This window comes from Mobula birostris, chromosome 1 (assembly GCF_030028105.1).
Source record: "Mobula birostris isolate sMobBir1 chromosome 1, sMobBir1.hap1, whole genome shotgun sequence".
Classification (NCBI taxonomy): domain Eukaryota; kingdom Metazoa; phylum Chordata; class Chondrichthyes; order Myliobatiformes; family Myliobatidae; genus Mobula; species Mobula birostris.
Window position 1 is genome coordinate 244,377,301 of NC_092370.1, and position 23,193 is coordinate 244,400,493.

The following is a 23,193-nucleotide window of genomic DNA, read 5'->3' on the forward strand; positions in this document are numbered from 1 at the left end:
CATCTTCGTTTCAAAGATGTTTGCAAGAGAGACACGAAGTCACTGAAAATGAATGTTGAGAGGTGGGAGGGCATCGTAAGCAATCGCTCTCGCTGGAGGCTGGAACTACGCAGAGGTCTAAAAAGAGGAGAAGAGAAGCTGAGGCTTGCTGCTGAAGAAAAGCGCACTCATCGGAAAAGCAGCACCAAGACAGCACTGGAGGACAATGCCTTCAAGTGCAGTCGCTGTAGCCGAGACTGTCACTCCCGTGTGGGCCTCTGCAGCCACAACAGACGCTGCTCTAACACAGACTGAAGCAAGACGTTCCAGGCGCAGATCCATGGTCTCGCAAGACTAACGGATGCCACCATTTATTTATTATCATTATTTCTTTCTCTTTGCTCAGTTTGTTGACTTTCGTACATTGGTTGAAGGCCTGAAGTTGGAGTTGTCTTTCAATGATTCTACTATGGTTAATATTCTATTCTGCATTTATTGAGTATGCCTGCAAGAAAATGAACCTCAGGGTTTATATGGTGACATATGTGTACTTTGATCATAAACCTACTTTGAACTTTGAAATAGTAAATTAAAAGCATAGAAATCTAGTTTCCGTTTTCCAAAATCAGATATCCTTTCATCACATATTAACGCTTAAAGGGGATTCCTGATTGGAGAAATCTGCCACTTTGTAAAGTAGTGAATGAAAGCTGCAAGCTGAAGTGAGAATCATTTCTCAACTGTGACTCGTGCAATCTCAATACAGTTCCTCATTTGAGGGTTAATGTTGTGTGAACCTAGAGCACTGGCCCATGCTCCACTATCTTCCTCTCATCTCCCAGGTAGGCTCTGAACATACTGCGGCAATGCCATACTGTTTCTCTTTAACCTCATATTGATACATAGATGCTTTCTGAGATATACCTTTGACTTTCAGATTGTGTGCAAATACCCCAGGGTCTGTAATAATATGCTGCCATGGACCCAAATCAACTGTTGACTCTGAAGTTTCTGGTAAAATCCATTACATTTTAAAAGGTTTGTTTTTATTTGCACAGTTAGTCGTCTTTTGCACACTGATGGTTTGTCTGTCCTGGGTGTGGTCCTTCATTGATTCTGTTGGTTTCTTTGATTTACTGTGTATGCCCACATGAAAAAGAATTTTAAGGTTTTATATCGTTGTGTATTTAATATCTCAGTAATATTTGAGTAATATTGTAATTTTTTGTTTGATTAAGCATTCTTATTCATTTAAATAATTATTCATTATGGATTATATGTAAAAATACGCAAACTGCATATGCCATGAAGCTACCATGTGATACGTGCACGCCTTGCTTAAAGTAATGAAAAAACCAAGACTTGCATCTCTTGGGCTTCCACCTTTTTCTTCAAATTACATGGAGAGCGTTCAAAGGAGGTTCATGAGAATAATTCTGGCATTAAAAAGTTTAACAGAAGAGGAGCATTGATGCCTCTGGACCTTTACTCCCTGGAATTCAGAAGATTGAGGGGAGATCTCATTGAAGCCTAACAAGTGTTGAAAGGCCTCAGAAGAATGGATGTGGAGAGGATGTTTCCTATGGTGAGGGAGTCTAAGACCAGAGGACGTAGCCTCAGAACGGAGGGATGTCAATTCAGAATTGAGATGAGGAGGAATTTCTTTAGCCAGAGAGTAGTGAATCTGTGGAATTCATTACCAAATGCAGCTGTTGAGGCTAAGTCATTAGGTATATTTAAGGCAACAGTTGTTAGATTCTTAATTAATCGTAGCAAAAAGAGTTATGCAGAGAAAGCCAGAGATTGGGGCTGAGAGGGAAATGGCAGAGCAGACTCGATGGGCCAGATGGCCTAATTCTGCTCCTGTTTCTTATGCTCTTACATTCTTACAGTAATTTTCTTTTTTGGAGTTAGAAAGCATAACAAATTTAGTGAGATATATGTACTTCGATAATAAATTTAATTTGGACTTAGAAGATTGCATTTTATTAATCTGCATCCACTGATTCTCCCATCAGCAAAACCTTAAAAGTGAGTTTCCACCGGTTGTCAATTATATATCCTCCATTTGCAATTCTAAATTGGTGTCAATTTTCTGAGAAAATGAGCAGAATAGAAGCTGTTGTTGTACATAAAATACGCCTACAGTTTTAATTTCTTTGCTTCATTTACTTACCTGATTATATCCTAATAGTAAACATTTTATTCTTAATCTTTGTTGGGATGTGGGCACACCAGAAAGGTAAGCATCATTGCCCTTCTATAATTATCTTTGAGCTGTGTTTTGTGCTACTTTAGCTAGCCTGATGAAGGTATTCTCATGGTGTTGTGAGTACACGGATATCAGTAAGTCTCTGATCAAAGTCACAGGATAAACACAGAAGCTGGTGATATAGAAGACTTTATTCATCACAACAAACAGGTATTCTTCTGGAGATCCTCTCGATAGAGTCTCACAAAACTCAAAAGTAGATCACATTTTTATACCCTTAAGATCAACTGTATCAGTTCATTTGTTCATTCTGTGCTGCGTCATAGGATCTTGGTGATCACGGTCTTTCCATGACCAAGATAGTACTTGGCAATTTTTTTTACAGTAGTGGTTTGCCATTGCCGTCTTCTGGGCAGTGTCTTTACAAGACAGGTGACTCTAGCCATTATCAATACTCTTCAGTGATTGTCTGCCTGGCATCAGTGGTCACATAACCAGGACTTTTGATGTGCACCAACTGCTCATACGACCATCCACCACCCGCTCTCATGGCTTCACGTGACTATGATCCGGTGGGGGGAGGGGGGCTAAGCAGATGTTACACTTTGCCCAAGGATGATATGCTGGTTAGTGGAGGGAAGAAATGACTTGAACCTCTTTTGTTAGAGACGTATCTACATCTTGCCACCTGATCAGATAAAGAATATGAAATGAAAATCTTTGCCTGCACATTGTACAGAGGGCTACAGATTCATTGATATTTTTCTCAATATGAAAATTTTATCTAAAGTGAGACAAAAACTCAAGTTTGATTTTGAATTTTAAATCACAAATATGATTAAATGGAATGTAGTTGAGGTCTTAAAAGATCTGTGGATTGAAGGCATTTGTAGTGCTGGAGGGTGCAGAGGTGTCCCTTTCACTAATCAGCTTCCCAGTTCTTTACATCGCCCATCCCCCTTGCCTGGTTTCACCAATCACCTGCCACATTGTACTTCTTTCTCCCCTCCCACACCTTCTTATTCTGACTTCTTCCCCTTCCGCTTCCAGTTCTGCAGCAGGGTCTCGGCCCAAAATGTAGACTGTTTATTCTTTTCCATTCATGCTGCCTGGCTTGCTGAGTTCCTTCAGCATTTTGTGTGTGTCATCAAGGTGTTGCCTGGGATAAGAGTTTCACTTATGAAAGGAGTCTGGAGAAGAGAGAAGGACATTCATAGGAACATGATTGATGTACCTACAATTTTTGTATTTTACTAGAAGTCTAAAACATTTGCACAGTATTGTAATACTGATTCTGATATGGGTCTTTATTGTGGATGGGGAGTGGGGAGAGGCAGAGAGAGGGGAATCATGGTTGGAAAAAGGAGAAGGGAGGGGGAGGCAATGGAAAGCACCAGAGAGACATTCTGAAATCATCAATAAACCAATTGTTTGGAATCAAATGGCCTTGCCTGGTGTCTCAGGCCTGGGTGTGTCTGTATCTGCGCCACTTCCTGTCCTTGGCCAACTTCTCTGCTACCTGTCCCACACCCCTCCCACGGTGCTCCATCCTCGCCATTCCCAACATCCTCTTCTCCCACCAGGTTTACAAACTCACTCTCTGCTCCACATCTACACAGTAATGTGTAAAATTCTTAGACATCCATATTGCACATACGAGGGGTGATTGATAAGTTTGTGGCCTAAGGTAGAAGGAGTCAATTTTAGAAAACCTAGCACATTTGTTTTTCAGCATAGTAGAAGGTAGTTAAGGTAGAAGGAGATGAGTTATTAACTTCAGAATTTCTGCATAATCACTCAAAGAGTTGAACTGCATGTGCATGTAACGAGAGCTGTATAACTCTTCTGCTTCTACCTTAGGCCACAAACTTATCAATCACCCCTGCTGTGGGCACTTTCTGGAGGTCCAAGATCTATATGCTCCACGACCGCTGAACAATGTGTGTAAATGTAGGAGGGGACTCTGTTGAAAAATAAATGTGCTAGGCTTTCTAAAATTGACTCCAGTAAAATTAGGCGGGGTAAAAGAAGGGTAGACTGCGGGAATCTTTCCCCCATCTCAGAAGCAGATAAAACCAGATGATATAGATTTAGTCAGATGGTAAAATGTTCTGAAGGACTTTTCTTCATCAGATGGTGGTGAGCAAACTGGTAGAAGAAAAGTAACACACACAAAATGCTGGAGCAACTCAGCAGATCAAACAGCATTGTTTAAGAGTCAATGATTCATAGTCATAGTCAGACTTTATTGATCCCGGGGGAAATTGGTTTTTGTTACAGTTGCACCATAAATAATAAATAGTAATAAAACCATAAATAGTTAAATAGTAATATGTAAATTATTTATGCAGGAAATAAGTCCAGGACTAGCCTATTGGCTCAGGGTGTCTGACCCTCCAAGGGAGGAGTTGTAAAGCTTGATAGCCACAGGCAGGAATGCCTTCCTATGACGCTCTGTGTTGCATCTTGCTGGAATGAGTCTCAGGCTGAATGTACTTCTGTGCCCAACCAGTACATTATGTAGTGGATGGGAGACATTGTCCAAGATGGCATGCAACTTGGACAGCATCCTCTTTTCAGACACCACCGTCAGAGAGTCCAGTTCCATCCCCACAACATCACCGGCCTTACGAATGAGCTTGCTGATTCTGTTGGTGTCTGCTGCCCCAGCACACAACAGCAAGCATGATCGCACTGGCCACCACAGACTCGTAGAACATCCTCAGAATCGTCCGGCAGATGTTAAAGGACCTCAGTCTCCTCAGAAAATAGTGACGGCTCTGACCCTTCTTGTAGACAGCCTCAGTGTTCTTTGACCAGTCCAGTTTATTGTCAATTTGTATCCCCAGGTGTTTGTAATCCTCCACCATGTCCACACTGATCCCCTGGATGGAAACAGGGGTCACCGGTACCTTAGCTCTCCTCAGGTCTACCACCAGCTCCTTAGTCTTTTTCACATTAAGCTGCAGATAATTATAATTCTGCTCACACCATGTGACAAAGTTTCCTACCGTAGCCCTGTACTCAGCCTCATCTCCCTTGCTGATGCATCCAGCTATGGCAAAGTCATCAGAAAACTTCTGAAGATGACAAGACTCTGGGCTGAGACCCTACTTCAGGACTAGAAAGGAAGAGAGAGTGTAGCCAGAATAAGATGGTTGAGGAGGGTGCGGGAGGGGAAGGAATACAAGCTGGAAAGCGATAAGTTAAGCGAGCCTGGGTAAGCACAGAGTTGAAGAATTTGGGAGTGGCAGAGATCACTGAGTGGGAGCAATGAGAGAGAGCCTACTGAACTCTTGTCAAAGAAAAGATCTAAACTTCTTCATGATAGACATACCTTCATGAGACTTCATAATGGAGCATAAACACAAGAGATTCTGTAGATGCTAAAATACCTGATTTGTGGTTCCACTGCAAAGTCTCTTCGAGGTATGACTGCATTTGTAGAATATCTTGTTGTCTTTCTCCACCCCCCTCTCTCTGTCTCTCTCTCCCCCTCTCCACCCACTCCCTCCCCCTTCCCCTCCACCTCTCCCACTCCCTCCCCACACCCTCTCCTTCAACCCCTGCATCCCCACACCCTCTCTCTCTCACCCCATCCCCTCTCCTTCTCTCCCTCCATCCCTGTACCGTCTCCCTTTCTCTCTTCTTCTCCACTCCATCTCCCTCCCTCTCTACATTCTATCCCTCCCCCACCCTCTTCCTATTTCTGTCCCTTGTGCCTCCCTTACCTCACCCTCCCCATACCCTACCCTCTCTCTGTCCTTCTCCATCCTTCTCTCCCTTACCTCTCCCCTCTATCCCTCTATCTCCCTCTCTCTTCCCAACTCCTTCTCACTCTCTTTATCCCTCTTACTCTACCTCTCCCTCTCCATCTTCCTCTCCCTCTGTCTACCTCCTCCTCTCTCTCTAACAGAAGAAATGATAGGGATAGAGATTGATCAGAAGTGTGAATGGGGGGAGGCTCTGTAGTGTTGAATCCGAACACCAAACAAAACAATTTGAACAAGGACAGAAATGAACCATGAGGTCTCGCTCATATTCATCATTATGATCTACAAAACATTTGGAGACTACAACTAGAGGTCATGGGTTAAGGGTGAAAGGTGAAAAGTTTAAAAGGAAAATGAGGGGGAACTTAAGACCATAAGACTAAAAAATATAGGAGCAGATGTAGGCTATTCGCCCCATCGAGTAGCTCTGCCATTCAAACATGGGCTGATCCAATTCTTCCAGTCATCCACACTCCCCTGCTTTCACTCCATACCCTTTGATGCCCTGGCTAATCCAGAGTTTATCTATCTCTATCTTAAATACAATCAATGACTTTACATCCACAGGCACTCGTGGCAATAAATTCCACCGATTTACCACCCACTGACTAAAGTAATTTCTCCGCATCTCAGTTCTAAAAGGACATCCTTCAATTCAGAAGTTGTGTCCTCTTGTCCTAGAATCCCCTAACATGGGAAATAATTTGGCCATATCTAATCTGTTTTAACATTCGGAATGTTTCTATGAGATCCCCCCTCATTCTCCTGAGCTCCAGGGAATACAGCCCAAGAGCTACCAAACGTTCCTCATACGGTAACCCTTTCATTCCGGGAATCATTCTTGTGAATCTTCTCTAAACCTTCTCCAATGTCAGTATATCCTTTCTAAAATAAGGAGCCTAAAACTGTATCACACCCCTGCTCTTATATTCTATCCCTCTAGAAATGAATGCCAATATTGCATTCACCTTCTTCACAACCGAGTCAACCTCGAGGTTAACCTTTAGGATATCTTGCACAAGGAGTCCCAAGTCCTTTTGCATCGCTGCATTTTGAATTCGCTCCCCATCTAAATAATAGTCTGCCCATTTACTTCTTCCACCAAAGTGCATGTCCATACACTTTCCAACATTGCATTTCATTTGCACTTCTTTGCCCATTCCCCTAAACTATCTAAGTCTCTCTGTAGGCTCTCTGTTTCCTCAACACTACCCGCTCCTCCACCTATCTTTGTATCTTCGGCAAATTTAGCCACAAATCCATTAATACCGTAGTCCAAATCCTTAACGTACATCATAAGAAGCAGTGGTCCCAACACCGACCCCTGTGGAACTCCACTGGTAACCGGCAGCCAGCCAGAATAGGATCCCTTCATTTCCACTCTCTGCTTTCTGCTAATCAACCAATGCTCCACCCATGCTGGTAACCGCTGTAATTCCATAGGCTCTTATCTTGCTAAGCAGCCTCATGTGCACCACCTTGTCAAAGGCCTTCTGAAAATCTGAGTACACCACATTTACTGCATCTCCTTCATCTACTCTGCTTGTAATTTCCTCAAGAAATTGCAGTAGGTTAGTCAGGCAGGATTTTCCTTTCAGGAAGCCATGCTGGTCTTGGCCTATCTTGTCATGTCCAAAGACAGGTGTTTAAACCTGTCCAATAGTCATAGTCATAGTCATACTTTATTGATCCCGGGGTAATACTTCCAAAGACAGGTGTATAAAAAGGACCAAAGGGATCATTGGGGACCCAAGTCACCACAACCACAAACTGCTCCAGCTGCTACCATCCAGGAAATGGTATTGCAGCATAAAAGCCAGAACCAGTAGACTCTTGGCAGCTTCTTCCACCAGGCCATCCGAACGATTATTGATGCTGATACAAATGTATTTCCATGTTATATTGACTCTCTTGTACATACTATTTATTATAAATTACTATAAATTACACATTGCACATTTAGGCTGAGATGTAGCGTAGAGATTTTTACTCCTCATGTATATGAAGAATGTAAGTAATAAAGTCAATTCAATTCAATTTAATTCGGCTTGGATGATAAATTACATATACACTCACTGGTCATTTATTAGGTACACCTGTACTCCTGCTTGCTAATGCAAATATCCAACCGGCCAATTATGTGCCAGCAATTCAATGCATAAAAGCTTGAAGCATGTTCGAAAGGTTCAGTTGTTGTTCAGATCAAACTTCAGCATGCAGAAGAAATGTGTTCTCAGTGAATTTATTGTGGAATAATTGTTGATGCCACAAGTTATGGCCAGGGTATCTCAGAAGTTGTTGATCTTCTGGGACTTCCATGAACAAAGTCCTTAAGGTTTACATAGATTGGTGAGAGAAACAAAAAAAGAGCATCCAGTGAACAGCACTTTCAGTGGGTGAGAATGCCTTTTGAATGAGAGAGTCAAACTGGTTCCAGCTGACAGGAAGGTGACAATGACTCTAATAACCACACATTACAAAATGGTATGCAGACGAGCATCTCTGAATGCACAACATACCGAATCTTAAGGTAGGTGGGCTACAGCAGCAGAAGACCACAAACTACCCTCAGCGGCCACTTTATTCGGTACAGGAACCAATAAAGTGGCCGTTGTGTGTATGATGATAGTGTCCCCAATAGCCACTGAGTGTAAGTAGAAAAACTTCATTTAGATGAATAAATTTCAATCAGACTCCGTAGATAGGGTTTCTGTGTAGTCTGCTGGATCCAAATTAATTACTTTATCTTGCATTAATTGCCAATGTTATGATGAGAACTGTCTAACTTGGTTACAGTTTTACTCAGCAGATTACAAGACTTTGTTCATCTCGAAAACCAGCTAAAATGGAACAACTATAAATGTAAACTTGTTTGTATTTTCCATATGCAAATACAGTATTGCCCAAAGACCAGCGGGAAAATAGAATGACTACGTACTTTGAACTTGTCCCATTTCTAATATGGCTACTCTTAATAGCCACCAAAAAAAAGTCGTCATTTTAATCAGTCCGAAGCATATGTCGTAAAAGAGTTCTGTTGTGCAGTCTCCCAGACAGGTTATATAGTGACCAGATGATTATACTTTTCTGGGCTTTGTACCTGCTCATAAGGACTCCAATCTGTTCTGTGCATTCTTAACTCCATGAAGACTACAATCGTGCCCTGTCTTGTGCATTTTTATTCCCACTTGAAAACTGCAATGGTGTTGTGTCCTGTACATTCTAAATAGGAGGTTTAATTAGAATAGTTACACTTCAAATGCTCTGTACAACTCATAAATCATTTTCATCTGTCTCATATGTATGGATGAGACTTCAAAGGGCAAGCATATGTCATTTTGCACTTTCATTTTTAATTGTATTTGTCCATTTCAAAGGTTCTCATTTGCAATTGCACTCATTTTATAATTTCAGATACTATCATCCTATTTCAGTGAAATGCCTGATTAATTCCATGTCGGGTGACTCCTTTCAGATCTTTAAAAGATTGTTGAACAATAATTGACTCAGCCTCTTACCTCTTCTCACCTGCCTATCACCTCTGCCTGGATCCCCTCCTCCTTCCCTTTCTCCTGTGGTCCATTCAGATTCCTTCTACTCCAGCCCTTTAACTTGCTTAGACACAAGAGGCACTGCAGATGCCGGAAATATAGAACAATGTGTTGGAGAAGATGAGTAGGTCAGGCATTACCAGTGGAAGGGAATAAACGGTTGACGTATCAGGCCGAGACCCTTCATCAAGACATATCTTTCCTGCCCAGCTGACTTCACTTATCACCTTCTTGCTATCCTCCTCCTTCCCCTGCCCCCCCCCACCTTTTTATTCTGGAGTCTTCCCCCTTCCTTTCCAGGCCTGAAGAAGGGTCTTGACCCGAAACATCGATTGTTTATTCATTTCCATAGATGTTGCCTGACCTGCTAAGTTGCTCTAGCATTTTGCTCTGCCTCATGATAACCCACTTGAACTCATTGGAATAATTCAGGAAGTGCCAAATAAAATCATATGCAAATATGTAAATATGAGGTTTTTATGCAGTGTTGGAAGAGATGGTGATGTTAATCAGCAATTATACTTGTATCCACGTGTAGGTGGTACCCAGACGATGCAAAATAAATCTCTGGTACAACATTGGTACCACGGCTCGTGGTTACTGTGATGTTATTGCAGCTCAGAGTTTGGAGCTCATTTCTTTTAGTCCTCTGGAGGAAGTTTGTACGTCTTTCCCGTGACTGCATGGGTTTCTTCTTGGAGCTCTAATTTACTCCCACAGTCCAAAGACATGAGTTAATTGTTATTCCAAGTTGTCCCGTGATTGGGCTAGGGTTAAATAGGTGTGGCTCCTTGGCTCCGAAAGGCCTTTTCCGCACGTTATCTCTAAATAGGATGAAATAAATAAAACACAGTGAGTAACTCAATGGATCAGGCAGAACAATGGAGGGAAATGGACAGTAATCCAGATGAAAGCTTTGACCTCAAATATCAACTGTCCACTTCCTTCCTCAGATGCTGCCTGATTTGCTGAGCTCCTCCAATGTTTTGTGTGTTGCTTATGAGTGCAACCTCTGCCATCTCTTGCGGCTCGAATAATCTCTAGCCCTACCCCTGCCTAAAATGCTGGAGAATTGAGGAACATGCAATGAAAGAGACAATTATTCAGAAAGCAGGGATGTAAGACTTTGTTAAAGAGTGAAATACTGGGTAGACCTGAGAGAGATATTCATGGCTACGAAGATTCGAAAATTAAAAGAAGGTGTCAATTCTCCAGTTTAATTCTGAATCATTGAGTCAAAGAGCACTACAGCACAGAAACAGACCCCAAGGCCTATTTGGTCCTCCTGAACTTTTATTCTGCCTTGTCCTAGACCAAATCCCTCCATACCAATCCCATCTATCTAGACCATAAGACTAAAAGATGTAGTAACAGAATTAGGTAATTTGGCCCAACAAGTCCACTCTGCCATTTCACCATGGCTGATCCATTTTCCAACATGGCCACAATCTCCTGCCTTCTTCCTGTATTTAACCAAACATCCCTTAAATGTTGCAATCATATCTGCATCCACCACTTCTGCTTATTCCGTACTTGCACCACATTCTGAGTGAACAAATCCCCCTCAGGTTCTTCTTAAATATCTCACCTTTTATCCTTCACCAGTTACGTCTAGTTCTAGTCTGGGATGCCTAAGACTTTTGCACAGTACTGTATTTGACAACATGGAGCAGGAAGTGAATATGTAAATCTAGTGGTAGCAAAGGATGTTGGAAATGGTGAGGGTGGAGCGTCGTGGGAGGGGTGCGAGACAGGTGGCAAAGAAGGAGTGCCAGGGCGGAGTGGCACAGGTGTAGACACTCCCAGCCCTGAGACACAAGGCAAGGCCATTTGATTCCAAACAATTGGTTTATTGATCATTACAGGATGTCTCACTGGTGTTTCCCACTCCCTTCCCTCTCCACTCCCCTTTTCCCAACCGTGATTCCCCTCTCTCTACCCCCTTCCCACTGTCAGTTCACAATAGAGACCCATATCAGAATCAGGTTTATCATCACTCACATATGTCATGAAATTTGTTTTTTTGCAGCAGCAGCTGTACAGTGCAATACATAAAATTACTACAGTACTCGTTAAGGTCTTAGGCACCCTAGGTCTCTCCCTCTCTCTCTCTCGCTCTCTGTATATATACCTAAGACTCTTGCATAGTATTGTATATAATATGATACTTATGTATCATGTTATATATATATATATATATATATATATTTAATTTCCATAGATGTACATTGATATATATATATATATATATATGTTTTTTGAATTTATAGTATTTTTATTATATATTGCAATGTACTACTGCTGCAAGCAATAAATGTCATGGCATATGCCAGTGATATTAAACCTGATTCTGATTCTGGCAATGATTTCAGTGAAATTGACTGAGATAAATACTGACCAGGATATTTAGAGTGACTTCACTAATATTTTGTCAAAATAGTGCCATTGCTTTCTTGTGTCAACATAAGAGATCAGAAGAGCTCACCTGAGAGGCAACACCACTGTATAAACAGCAAAAGAAAATTGATATGGATGCTGCCGGGACTTGAGGATCTGAGTTCTAGGGAAAGATCTTTGAGTTTGAAACCAGAAACCAGGATTTCTGTAATTTAAATCTCATTCTTGTCCTTGTAATGAGCCTTTCCAGCCTCTGAAAGATCCATCTACTGTCTGGGATTGATGTCGAGGTCATCCATGAAGGCTCTAACTGGGGGCTGCTGCACACCTGTCTTAGTCAAAGGCCCTCTACACTCCACTTCAGTTGCCTCAGCTAACCTGTTCACGGTCAGGGAGAGAAGGAGCACTGAGATTATACATCCGGTTATAATACTCTTCTCAAGCCAGTGCCGGCCTGATGTGGTCATTCCTGAGGAGAGCATTGGTAAAGCAGGTAGCTGCCATGTCACTCATAGGTCAGCTCTTGGTAAGTGATTCCACACAGTGCTTTAAAGCAAGGCACCTGTGACCTGAAAATTTCAGTAGTCAGATGTGTAGGTCTTTGCTGAGAATTTCCAGCAAAAAAAAAGACATTTTTAATACCTTGAAATGATTAGGGAGCTTTTAAATATAACCTGCATTTATTCATTTATTTATCTATCTATTTATTTATTTATTGGGTTACAGCATAGAATAGACCATCCGGTCCTTTGAGCTGCACTACCCTGCAACTGACTGGTTGGTAGATTAATGCAGAAGTAATCTACTGATTGGTACATCCTTTGACTGTGGGAGGAAAGCAGATGCATACCAGAGGGGGTAAGTACAGATTCCTTAGAGGTGACATTGCGATTGAACCCCAAATGCCAGTGCTCTGATCTGTAATGATGCAATGCTAACTGCTACACTTCTATGGGGCCAAGTGATTATGCCAGTGACACGACAGTTTATTAGATTAGATTAGATACAACTTTATTGTCATTGTGCCGAGTACAGATACAAAGCCAATGAAAAGCATTTAGCATCTGACCAGAAATGCAAAGAATAGTGTTATTTACAAAATAACGGCAAATAAAAAAGTGCTACAGCACACAAATATATAAGTACTGAGACAGTACAATATGGGTGCAATACTGCTTAGCGCTGTGATGAAAGGTTCAGCAGTGTCACAGCCTCAGGGAAGAAGCTCTTCCTGTGCCTGCTGGTGCGGGAGCGGAGGCTCCTGTAGCGCCTACCGGATGGGAGGAGAGTAAAAAGTCCATGGTTAGGGTGAGATGCATCACTGATAATGCTTTTCGCCCTGCCCAGGCAACGTTTATGGTAGATGTTCTCAATGGTGGGCAATTGGGTGCCGATAATCCGCTGGGCAGTTTTCACCACATGCTGGAGTGCTTTGCGGTCCGATACGGGACAATTGCCATACCACACTGAGATGCAGTTGGTGAGTATGCTCTCAATGGTACAGCGGTAAAAGTCCGTCAGTATCCTGCAGTATGCAGGATTCAGAGTGAAATAGATTTTTATTAAGCGTTAAAAAGAGATAAGCCAGTTTCCATGTTTTTTTTTTACTTCCATGGTTTTCTTTGTTTTATAGCTTTCTGGAGAAGATTAATTTCATTTGTATTCTGCATACGTACTTTGATCATAAATGAACATTTGAACCTTTAAAAAATTCAGAACTTCTGAACCTTCGATTTAATTTCTGTTAGCAGGTAATTAATGGTCATGATCCTACCTGTTGAACTTAGGACAAGTCATAAGCCCCTTCAAGCATTTTGTGGTTCTGGGCCAGTACTCGCTAGTTTTTTGAAGAATGAAGGGAGATCTCACTGGAGCATAACAAATATTGAAAGACCTTGATAGAGTGATCATGGAGAGGATGTTTCCAATACTTGGAGAGTCCAGGACCAGAGGGCACAGCCTCAGAATAGAAGGACCTCCCTTTAGAACAGAGATGAGGAGGAATTTCTCTTGGCAGAGGATGGTGAATCTGTAGAATTCAATGCCATGGATGGCTGTGGAGGCCAAGACATTGGATATATTTAAATCGGAAGTAGATAGGTTCTTAATTATTCAGCGCATCCAGGGTTATGGAGAGAAGTCAGGAAAATGATGTTGGAAGAGATAATAACTCAGCCATGTTGGAATTGGCAAAGCAGACTTGATGGGCCAAATGGCCTAATTGTGCTCCTATATCTTCTGGTCTTATGGTCTAGATCAGCCATGATGGAATGGAAGAGCAGTTTTGAGCTGAATGGCCCAATTCTCCACTTGTGGTCTAAGTTAAACCTTGATTGATTGTGCTTGATTGAATTTGGATGTGCTGCTTTGTTGCATGAGCATAAAACACTATTAGTAGAGTAGAGCTACTAGGACTTGATGTTTCAATCCCTATGGTAAGTCGGCACTCTCGATGTTGGCAGTGGGCTTGGAGTGGTGACAAGGAGGGAGGGTAGGTACATCATTGGGGTCATCAGGTGGGCACCCCCCTTCTTTGACGTTAAACCTTGATCGATTGTGCTTGTTTGAATTTGGATGTGCTGCTTTGTTGCATGCGCATAAAACACCATGAGATACAGTAAATGCAAAAAGTTCGCTTTCTCAAAAGCTTTTTGGTCAGCTATTTTCAAATAAGAAAGCTTTAAGTGCAAATGCAGAATTGTATGCAATGCCCGAAACTGGCTGTTATTCATGACACAATCAATCAGTACAATAAAAGAAACAAAATAGATTTTGTACAACACACACAACAAGTTGTGGTTTGTCCCTGTTATTCGTGATTGGCTGTCAATAGGTAAATACCACTCACAGAACAGGTTAAAGGATCATTGCAGTATGCTGTGCTCATTCTGACAGCTCAAGAAATGGCAACACTCAGAGAATTGCTAACAGAAGGTGTCAGAGGAAGCTCGCTCAATTCCTAAATAGCAATTTGAGAATGGTTTTAATAATAACAATAATAATAATAATAACAGGGAGACCTCTTCAAAGAAGCAGGTGGGTTCCTTGTGGCAGTACAGAAGCAGGTTGTTAACACAAAAAAATGCAACAAAAATACATAATAAAATACCAAACACATTCAAGATGCTAAATGCAGAAAATGGCAAGAGAAACCAGAAACAATCCAGCACATGACCGGATCCTGCAGTAGTTTAACTCAATCTGATTACTTACACAGGCACAATTAAATGGCAAACATCATTCATCAAAATCTTGCTTGAAAGTACAAACTCATAAAATACACAATACCTTATTATAAATACAAGCCCAATCCAGTTTTAGAGTTGGAGATCTATAAATTATATTACTACTGACTCATTACTACAGATAGAACAATCCATAATAACCATCTGGATATAATACTATGCAGAAACGGAGACGGTTCAAAGGAGATTCATGAAAATGATTCTATGATTGAATGGCTTGTCATTTGAAGAGAGTTTGATGGCTCTGGGCCTCTTTTCACTAGAACTCAGAAGAAGGAGAGGTGATCTCATTGAAACCTATCAAATGGTGAAAGACCTTGATAGGGTGCATGTGGAGAGAATGTTTCCTGTGGTTAGAGAGTCTAAGACCAGAGGACATAGCCTCAGAATAAAGGGGCATCCTTTTAGAACGGTGATGAGGAGGAATTTCTTCAGCCAGAGAGTGGTGAATCTGTGGAATTTGTTGCAGACAGCTGAGGAGGCCAAGTCGTTATGCATATTTAAGGTAGAGGTTGATAGATTCTTGATTGGTCAGAGCATGAAGGGATATGGGGAGAAGTCAGGAAATTGGGGCTGAGAGGAAATGAGAGGATCATGCATCAGCCATGATCCAAAGAAAAGCAGACTTGATGGGCCAATTGGCCTAATTCTGCTCCTATATCTTATTGTCTTATGGTCTTACTACAGGATAAAAAAGTAAGAACAACTTACTTAATAGACCTATACATTCCAAACATACCCAACATGCAGAAATGAATAAGTGATAAACACAAGAAATATGCTGAATTAAAAGAGGAAATTGAAAGACCACAGAACATGAACAGGGCATACATTGTAGTAATATAGTAATATATACAACTGGTTTCATCCCAACATCACTACACAATAGCAACTAAGCTATCAATATTTATGTAAATCTCCAGAAAGCCACAATCCTAAACACCACTAGAGTAGTCCGAAAGTTCCTAGCAATTGAGAAATCAGTATTCTGGGCTATGCCTGTACCTCAAGTTTTACCAGCTTGAGCTGAGAAAAAAGAATATAACAATAATACTTATTTGTACAGAACTTTTCATACAGACAATGTAGTTCAAAGTACTTCACAAAGGGATAAAGTTCAAACATGAAAATAAAAGACAAAAAGACGTCAAGGTTAAATAAATAGGTATGGAGCTAGAATTTAAATGTGTCAACTGAGTCTGCATCCCTTACAATTTAAAGATTCAAAGTACATTTATTATCAAAGCATGTATGCAGTATACAACTCTGAGATTGATCTTCTCCACAGACAGCCACAGAACCAGGGAACCTGTTCGAAGAAAAACATCAGCCCTCCTACACACAAAAAAAACCACACAAATAGTGAAAAAGCAAGCTAGAAACACAGAATATAAAATTGATAAAGTCCAGGAATATTCAGTTCAGCTCAGTGTTTGTTACCTGCAGGCCACCACCAATTCAAAATTGCCCAAAATAGCAACAAGGAAAGGAGTGATTTGAAACCGATCATAATGTGAACTATTGAGTCCTATCCACAAACTGTGTCATTTAAACTTGCCCAAAACCCAGGAGTCTGGCACCATCCTCCGACAGCATCGAGGGAGAAAGAAACAATTCGATCTCAGGTACCTTCCTTCACAAGCAGCAAACGACAGGGAGACAGAGACCGTTTAGGAGAGTAATTCAGAAAAAATGCTGTCTGGCCAATTATCTTTTTGGAGGAAATTGCGTAAGTTTAAAAGACTGATCAAAGAAGACCTGGCAGCTTGAGCAGGATCATAAAGCAAAAGTGATTCTGTGATGTACTCCGGTCCCAGACAATTAAGAACTTTAAAAATAAGTAAAAGACCTTCAAAATCAGTTCAAAGTCAGTCACATTTTTTGCTTTCCAGCAAATCTCTTTCCAGGAAAGCATGAACAATGAGCTTTCTAAATTACCTTCAAATCTTTTTAGGAACTAATTATATTCCTACAACAAGATGGAATTCTTCTTCTGTTTGAGAAATGGAAAAGTAGGGCATGGTTCAATCAGACAAATAGCCTCAATCAAGTATGGAAGGAATAGAGCACACACAATGCTGTTGTCTTTCTCAGCATTATCTGGAACAAACACATTCATCCAAACTTACTTTGTTCAAAACAAATGGAATAACTTGCATTTATACAGCACTTTATCACTTTTTCAGGAGTGCCAAAGAAGATAATAGTCATTGAGTTTCTCTCAAAACTTCAACCACTAATTTAATGCGTAGAAAGTAAAGCTGCCCACCCATCATCAGCACTGGCCTACCCACCATCAAGGACATTAGTACAGAAAAGGGTCAGCAACAAGGTCCCACCTGCTCTGCTCATGGACCCTTTGTCCCATTCCCACCAGGGAAGAGACGATGCAGCATTCACACCAGGATAACCAGGCTCACAAACAGTTACTTTCCCCAAGCAGTAAGGTTGATCAACACCTCCAACCACTCTAACCCACTCTAGGATAGCAGGAGAATGGGGTTGAGAGGAATACAAATTCAATTATACTGGAATAGCAGAGTTGACCCGATGGACCAAATAGTCTAATTCTGCTCCTATATCTTATGGTCTTATGGTCCTAATAGTATAAAACAGGAAGAGGTCTTTCAGTCGATGATGACTGCTCCAATACCAATCTAAATAATTACAAATTGCCTAAACAAGGTTCGTGCTCCTCTGTTCCCATCCTGCTCATATGTCTGTCTAAGTGTTTCTGTTGTACTGTACTTTGCTGTAACCAGAGCGGTATAACTCATCTCCTTCTACCGTAGGCCACAAACTTATCAATCACCCCTGCTGTGGACCACCTGGAGGTCCAAGACGCTCTTGTTACATGCACGTGCAGTTCAACTCTTTGAGTGATAATGCAGAAAGTTTGAAGTTAATAACTCATCTCCTTCTACCTTAGGCCATGAACTTAACAATCACCCCTGCTGTGGACCACTTCTACAAAGAAGGGATCTGTATGCTCCATGACCGCTGGACTAAGTGTCTACGTGTAGGAGGGGACTATGTTGAAAAATAAATGTGCTAGGTTTTCTAAAATTGACTCCTTCTACCTTAGGATATCTATCACCCCTTGTATGTGCCCAAGACTTTTGGACAGTATTGTGTCTGCTTCTACCACTTCCCCTGGCTGTGCGTTCTGAATAATCCCACTCCCAGAGGCTGAGGGGCAACCTAATGGCAGTGATCAGCATTGTGGGTGAGCAGTGTCAACACCTCTAAAGATCTATCCTGAACCTATGCCCAATCAGTCTACAGGCCATGCCATTCTGGGACTTGAGCTGGACCATTTCTTTATGACTTTTTTTTTCTGCTATTGTTACTACTGTTTATGTGCTGTATGGCCTATGTACTGTGTGCTGTGTGTGACTGTATCACCATGTGTTCTCAGAGAGCAGGACCCAGGTACAGAGAACGGCAGGCTTTCTCCGTCATAGGAATCACTGACGCCAACTCACTGGTTCAGTAGTTGGATTTAATATCAGAGGGTGTGTGCAGTATACAACCTAAAACTCTTACTCTTCACAGACATCCATGAAACAGAAGAAAATTCCCAAAGAATGTATGACAGAAAATATTAGAACCCCAAAGCCCCCCCACCTCCCACCCCAAAGAGAGCAGAAGCTTTGAACCTCACCCACCTGCAGCAGCAAATGCATAATCCACACCTACCATCCACCAAGCCAGCACCTAGAGACCATGATCTAAAGTTCCTCAAAAAAATCACTCTCCATCTCAACACTTTGACATCCCACAGGCTCTCTCTCTCTCCCACTCCCTCACACCCACCACCTTGTACCTCTTCCTTCCCTCCTCCCACTACCTTCCTCAAACTTCTCGTCTTTCTTTCCAGTCATAGTGTAGGGTCTCAGCTCAAGATGTTAACTGTTCATTCCTTTCTACAGATGCTGCTTGGCCTACTGCGTTCTTCCAGCATTTTGTGTGTTTTACCTTGGATTTCCAGCATCTGCAGATATTTTTGTGTTTGCCAGTCACAACTAAATTGACCAGATTAACCTGAAAGCACAAGGAATTAATGGCTCTAGTAAGATAACACGTAGTGAATACAGGAAGCCGTAAGGCTCATGACAGACTTGTGGTTTGTCACGGTTCCAGAGGAACATCGTTTCGTTTGTTTCAATCCATCTGTATGGTTAAACCTGAACTTGAACTTTCATTTTTAGTTTTCCATTGTTAGTTATTTTTTAATTGGGTTTGAATTCCCTCTTTTAATCTCTCCTCAATTAAGACACTCCTTTATATGGCTGTGTCAAATTTTATCCGAAATAGTGCCAGTGAAACACATTATTAGAGAAGATTGCTTGATCTAATTACCACTAGTTCCTGACATAGGCAAATGGGGAAGATGATGCATTGTTGACATATTTAAACTTCTTATTTCTTCCATTTAGTCCATTGGTTGCTTGAGAATATGTTCCATTTTGTATACACAAAGGTCACTTTATAAATACAAGATTCTTTAGATGCTGAAAATCCAGAGCAACACACGCATATAATAGAACATAAAGCCATAAGATATAGGAGAGGAATTAGGCCATTTGGCCCATTGAGTCTGCTCCACCATTTCATCATGACTGATCCATTTCCCTCTCAATCCCAATCTCCTGCTTTCTCCTCTAACCCTTCATGCCTTGACTAATGAAGAACCACTGCCTTAAATATACCCAATGACTTGACCCCCACAGCCACCTGTGGTAACAAATTTCACAGACTGTGTAAAGAAATTTCTCTTCATCTACATCCTAAATAGACATCCCTCTATTCAGAGGCTGTGTCCTCCGGTCTCAGAACCCCACATCCTTTCCACTCTATTCTACTCTACTGATGCCCTTTAACATTTGGTGGGCTTCAATGAAGCTCCTCCTCATTCTTACCTCTAGGGGTTCCACAACCCTAAGCTCGCCAATCAATTCTGGTTCATAACAGAACACTAAATCTAGAATAGCTGATCTCCTAGTGGGCTCAACCGCGATCTGCTCTAAAAAGCTATCTTGTAGGCATTGTACAAATCCCCCCTCTTGGGATCCAACACCAACCTGATTTTCCCAATATATCTGTATATTGAAATCCCCGATGACTGTCATAAAATTGGAAAAGAAGGGGCACTTCTTATTGTTGCTTCTGCCCCCTTCCTTTCCAGTCCTGAAGCAGGGTCTTGACTTGAAACATCGACTGTTTATTGACTTCCATAAAAATGCTGCCTGACCTGTTGAGTTCCTCCAACATTTTGTGTGTGTTGTACATGGGATTTTGCCAGTCTGTAGCTTTACCTCTTAAAAATTCCTGATTTCTTCAAGATGTATTTAAATCTAAGTAGCACACAAACAGTCAAACTACAAATATGTATTTGATTAGAAAGTGACAATTTTCCTGGGCCCCTTGCCTGTATTTTGGAAAACTCCAGAAGAGTATTAGAAGTCTGTTGGACTTATTCAGTCACAGGATTGCTTGGATTTTATGATTGTCTGTTTGAATGTCACAGCAACGCTTATACCTCACTGCCTTGCTGCCAAACCCCAAGTAAAATCATGACTCCTTGGAGGGAGAGTTGCTAGTGAGAAATGTATTATGTGAAATTCTTTGGGTAGCTTATGAGCATATTTTGTCCTCTTGGGAGGAATCCCTACAGACCTTGTTTACTTGTTCAATAGGTTCAAGCTGACATGATTCGGTTTTATTTTCCTTTTTAATAAATATCTAAACAGCACATAGTAAAGCAGGGTAAGCAATTATATTCAGTGAGAATGGAATATATTGGAAGCACACAACAACTCAAATTTTGAAAATAAAAATCCTTCATTGTTTCTTTTCAGGATTGCAGCATGTTCATTTTATTCGATTTTCAGAAAAACGTTACCAAGGTTTGGCTTGTGCAGTGCTTATAAATTATTCCTTAGCACTCTTTAGGATTGTGTTTTTTAATCAGATTATTATGCCCTTGTGAAATAAACTACAAATATCTATAAATGAATGTAAAAGAATAGATGGCTGTAAAATATATCCAATGAGTTTCTTCCCCAGTCCTTCCTCATCCCATACGATCTGCACAGAGTGATGTACGTTCAAAGATCTTGTAATGCGAAGATCTGAGACAGTGCATGTGAAATTGTTGTTGTGACTCTGAGTGAAGTCACCAGAGAGACACAGAGGCTGGTGATATAGAAGTCTTCTTTCATCACAAGAAGCCGGCATTCCTCTGTAGATATTCTCAATGGAGTCTTACAAACTGAAAAAACATTTTTATACCCTAAAGATCAAAGACAATAATCATTATCATCGTCCTGTGCTATGTTGTATGACGTAGCTGATTGTAGTCTCCCATCTTTTTTATTTGTTTTTCCATCTGTTATTCTTATTCTTTTTTCTCTATCCACGACCATGAAGCTAATACTTATGCCAGGCTGCTGTTTATTGACTTCAGCTCAGTATTTAATACAGTCATTCCTACAAATCTGACCAAAAGGCTCCACAATCTGGGCCCCTGTACCAGTGTAGCTACTGTTCTACTCTCTCTACACCTACTTGCTGATGACACAACTGTTGTTTGCTTCAATTGTTTGCATGATTTGTATTTTTTTTCTCTCTTTCTCTTGTGCATCAAGTTTGGTCTTTTATTTTTATTTATTTTTTTCTTTTATTGAATTTCTTGCTTTGTGGCTACCTGTCAGCAAGCAAATCTCAACATTGTATAATTTATACATTCTTTGATCATAAATACACTTGAATCTTGAACTACTGTTGGCAGAGATTCAGATGGTGATGAGAAGGCATGCAGGAACCAATTATACCAGCTAATTGAGTGGTGTCCCAGCAACAACTTTGCACTCAGTGCCTGTAAGACCAAAGAATTGATTGTGGACTTCGGGAGAGTAAAAAGAGGGAACACATCCAAGTCTTCAAAGGGGGATCAGAAGTGGAAAGGGTGAGCAATTTCATGTTCCAGGGTGTCGACATCTCTGAGGATCTCTTCAGGGCCCAATATATCGATGCAGTTACAAGGAAGGCACAGAGTGGCTATATTGCATTAGGAGTTTGAGGAGCTTTAGTATGTCACCAAAGACACTAGCAAATTCCTACAGATTTACCATGGAGAGCATTCCAAATGCATCACCATCTAGTGCGCAGGGGTGGAGAGGGCACTGAACAAGATCGATATACAGGAAGCTGCAAAAAGTTTGGTCACTAGCCTCCCCAATATCCAGAACATCTTCAAGGAGCGATGCCTCAAAAGAGCGGCATCCATCATTAAGGACCCCCATCACCCAGGCCCTGTCCGCTTCTCATTGCTACCATCAGGGAAGAGGTACAGGAGCCTGAAGAAACACACTCAATAATTCAGGAAAAGCTTCTTCCTCTCTGCCATCAGAGTTCTGGATAAACATCGAACTCATGCATACTGCCTCACAGCTTTAATTACACTACTTATTTAATTTAACATATGTATATTGTTACGTACCCCGTAACTGGGTTGCCAAACCAGCAGAAATGGATCACTCAGTTGGAGTCTGGATTACTGGAACTAAGAAAGTTTTATTAAAGAAATAAGCAACACAGTACTCTAATAGTAAGGATATAAATGCAACAGGTTAGCAATGAATAAACACACATGTACACAGATCTAGGATGATAGGATCAATCAAGCTCTATCGTTGTCTAGGGGTAAATGACCAGTTTCAAAGTGACGCAGAGTTCAGTTCAGTTCACAGTAATCACTGCCGTGGGAGAGAGAGAGAGAGAGCGAATGAATATTCAAATCGGATTCCAAACAGACCTTCGATATTCCTCACAGTCAGCTTTCGGACGAGCCCTTTGTAATGTCTTCCGAGGTCACTGACTGTGACCCCTCCGTTTCAGATACGATCATTCCTCTGCAGTGAACCTGGCACCCAGGCAAGGGCGGACACACACCAGGTTCCCGCCGATCGTACCTTTCCACCCTGTGCGTCTATGGCTTGGCCCCGCGATCAGCCCTCCAAAAACTCCCACCG